Source organism: the organism of the source record quoted next, unplaced genomic scaffold (assembly GCF_019419815.1).
Source record: "Pyrus x bretschneideri cultivar Hongxiangsu unplaced genomic scaffold, Pyrus_bretschneideri_v1 Contig75, whole genome shotgun sequence".
NCBI classification, from domain to species: Eukaryota; Viridiplantae; Streptophyta; class Magnoliopsida; order Rosales; family Rosaceae; genus Pyrus; species Pyrus x bretschneideri.
The window spans coordinates 1,627,782-1,631,789 of record NW_025999815.1 but is presented as its reverse complement, the minus strand read 5'-3'; the positions used below and the strand labels follow the sequence as shown (position 1 = coordinate 1,631,789).

Sequence of the window (4,008 nt, the reverse complement as noted above, 5' to 3'; positions counted from 1 at the left end):
CAAAAACTTCACCTAAAAAGTTTCAACACAAGAGCTTCACCTACAAAGCTTCAACACAAGAGCTTCACCAACAAAGCTTCAACACAAAAGCTTCAACATCAAATCTTCACAAAAAAAAAAAAAAAAAAAAAAAAAAAGCCTAGGCCTCCCCTTCTTTGGGCCTAACAACTTTCATACCAAATATATATGAATGAGGAGTTTTGGGCAACCACTTAGAAAGGAAAATGGTGAAGTTTTTTTTTGGAAAATTGCCTACTAGCAAGACACCTCCCTCGTCAACTCCCTCAACCGGAGACTTGGGGGACTCCTACCATATACCATTACACCTTGGTACTCAGAAATTTCACGATTACTCAGTGCCTTGGATTTTTCAAGTCCCCAACCGAGAAGTTTTCCTCACTCAAGAAATTAAGGGAGCACTACTTCAACCTATAGGGTCTATCCACAAAGTTTCAACATGCAAATTTCAACAAAATAAAAAATTCAAAGAACTTAGTGAATGATACCTTAATGTATTTAACACAACACGTTGAATAAAGTAAAGCTTATTTATTGATATCTTCGATAAATTACAAATACGTGCATACACATGAATCAAAACAAACAAACAGGAGGGCGCCTTCACAAAGGCTGCTCAGGAGAAGTCTCAACACTCGGCAAAGCCCCAGAAATAGGAGGCATCGGAGGGTGATTATTTGGAGCCTCAGTACTGGGCAGAACCCCAGAAAGAGGAGGCACCAGAGGTTGATCATCTGGAGCTTCAGTATGTGGTACAACCCTAGAGGACGAAGGCAATAAATGCCTTTCGAACAAACTCACAAACCTTTGATGATCATTTAAAATCTGACCCTCGGATTCCTGTAATTGGTCAAGCTTTCTCTTTATGGTTGTAGCATAGCTATGTGCGAGCATGTGCAATTGTCTATTCTCGTGCTTAAGCCCTCTGATCTCCTGTTTGAGACTTATCACTTCAGCCGCCAATGATTCAACTTGGCGAGTTATAGCAAATAGGCATTGGGCCATATTAGACACAGAACCTGCACACTAAACATTAAAAGCCAGAGAATCCTTAACAGCCAACTCATCGGATCGTTTGGAAAATAGTCTGTTGTCTTTGGGAGTGAGAAGATTCTTGGCTACCACCGCAGCGGTCATATCATTCTTCATCACAGAGTTCCCAATAGTAAGGGGACCAGTACCAGTAGGAGATAAGAAAGATGGGCGCCATATGTTATCCTGAGGAGACATGGCTACCTCTTCTACAACATTCAAGTCCAAACGACGGTCGGAGGGGCCAGATATTCTCAGAAAATATGAAGAAAAAAAATGAAGTATAATAAGTCTCAGAAGTACGAAGATAAGAGAAAAATTCCTACAAGCAATAACTTTCAGAACGGACTCCTTGAACTTAATTGGTGCTCCTATAAAAGAAAGAGTCAGATCTTCAATAAGGTTGCTTGTTCAAAAATCGAAGAGGCACCATTCTCCAAATTTCGAGAAGCGGATTTCCTGGGTTAAAATTTATTAGCAATCTCCACACGCAACATCAGTTCGTCGGATACCAAGGACAACTTTGCCAAAGAACTCTGACAAAGTTAAGACAGGTAAATGTTGAAGGCCCAGTTACCCTACTATTACCCACAAGGACAAAGGAATAGCACCACTGCTTGATTATTGGAAAATCCTTATGTATGTCAACCTCTGTGCTCCGTGGCAAAGCAGACTTGCAAAAATGCCCAACCTTTCTTCACATATGAGAAAACACTCCCAACAGGATTGCTTGCCCAAGAAATCGAAGAGGCACCGCTCTCCGAATCTCAAGAACCATATCCCCAACAAGATTGCCTGCTCAGAAATCGAAGAGGCACCGCTCCCCAAACTTCGAGAAGTCGGATTTCATTGGATAAAATTTGTCCACAATTTTCACACGCAACATTAGCTTTCTGGATACCACATACCACTTTTTCAAAGTGCTCTGACAAAGTTAAAACACGTGAACCTTGCAGCGACCTCTACATTGCTTTGATCGAGAAGGGTAAAGGAATAGCATTACCACTCGCTGTTGGGACAATTCCTATATATGTCGACCTTCATCCTCCATAGCCAGGTAGACCTGCCAAATAAAAAAAAAATGCTCAACCCTTCCTCACATCCGAAATGGCACTCCCAATCTAGCTTCTCGAAATACTCCGTTTTCTTCTCCTTCAATAATACCCATACCAACTAGCCACATCAGAGTAAGAATATCTCATATCATCAGGGTTGAAAGCAAGAGTATCCCATATCATGCTTTTTCCCTGTCTTTTCCTTTGCCCTTGCTCTTACCAGCAGGACAAGGAGAAAGAATGCAATCAGTCGGAACCTGAAATCAAACTTCCAATCTAGAACTGATTGCCCAGAACATTTGCCTGGTCGCTTGCCTAGCATTGCTCTCGAGTAATCATCCTCAACTGTTGTCAAGGTTATGAATTCCTTCGGCAAATGCCTCAGAACAGTTGGTACGATATTGGCTCTTTATACTGAAGCTGCCAATCATGGATGAGTCACTGAGAAGTAGTGCTCTGAAGGACCATTTAAATGCAAAGGTTGCACACCATTTCTGTTATACAAAAGATTGAAGCAGAAGGTTCAACGGCGAGCTAGAACAGATCACTACAGCACGACGCCCTTTCTTGTGGAACCGCACAATCCAGACGGAAGAGCCTAAGTCAAATCCAAGCTTGGCATCATTGCTCTAATTGAAGAGATCGAGAAGCCTCAACAGCCTTTTGCTAGCACCGTCGTCGAAGAACAAAGCTTCGTCCTACCACATCTACTACTTTGTCAAACAGCAAAAGTATCCCATATCATCAGGATTGAGCATACTCCATGTCTGACGGACTTGTTTTGACCCTCAAATTCTGGAGTCGGCTTGTTCATTTGGAGGAAACCAGAAAACCCTCCAGCCCAGTTCAAGAATACACCTGTGGAAAGTCAAGTACAACAAAGCACGTGCCGATTCGTCCGTCTTCTCCAAAAACAAGAGTACCACATATCATCTCTTCTCCCTGTTTCTTTTCTTTATCCTTATTGCTGAATGAGAGACAGGGAGAATGAGTACAATTAGCCGGCACCCAAGATCAACCTACCGATCTGAGACTGATTGCTTGGAACCTTGATTGCTTACCTTGTTTGTGACCTCCTTCGGCAGATCTCCTCGCTTAGAGACTTGGGGGACTCCTACTATATAGTTCGTATCGCACTTGACCAAACCCGAACTACAAGTAAGCTTCAAATGAAAATGATACATTACCTTGTGCGTCAACACCAACCAAAGATACCACTCCTGGATGAAGGAAAAGTACTTCCAAGAGAAGATGCCACATCTACTTACAGGACATAGAAGGCAAGTGAAAGTGACACCACATTTCGGTACTCAGAAATTTCGTGATTACTCAATGGCTTGGATCTTGCAAGTCCCCAACCGAGGAGCTTCCCTCACTCGGGAACTTAGGGGAGCACTGTTTGTACCATACTTGACCAATCCCGAAACTACTAAGCACCGGTCAACAACTTACCGTCAAGGTCCCACAAGACTTTTCCTCTAACCAGGAGGCCAATCACAACACAACATATGTCGGTATCAGAAGCCAATCACAGCGCGACACATGTCGATATTAGAGGCGAATCACAACATGACACGTGTCAATGTCAGAACAAAGTTAGAAACTCTCTTCTATAAAAGGGGATCATTCTCCCACAATAATCCCTAATGTCATTTGTACTAAACTATTCATTAGAACTCACTAAAAGAGAGCTTGAACCTATGTATTTGTGTAAACCCTTCACAACTAATGAGAACTCCTCTACTCCGTGGACGTAGCCAATCTGGGTGAACCAGGTACATCTTGTGTTGTTTGCTTCCCTGTCTCTATTCATTTACATACTTATCCACATTAATGACCAGAACAACCTAGCGAAGGTCACAAACTTGACACTTTCTGTTGTACCAAAGTCCTCGCCGATTTT

At 42.4% G+C, this 4,008-nt stretch overlaps 1 pseudogene; it reads right to left on the bottom strand.

The window, feature by feature from the left end:
* Positions 1–548: 548 nt before the first annotated feature.
* On the bottom strand, positions 549–1,248 carry LOC125472862 (annotated as a pseudogene).
* Between the last annotated feature and the right edge of the window lie 2,760 nt (positions 1,249–4,008).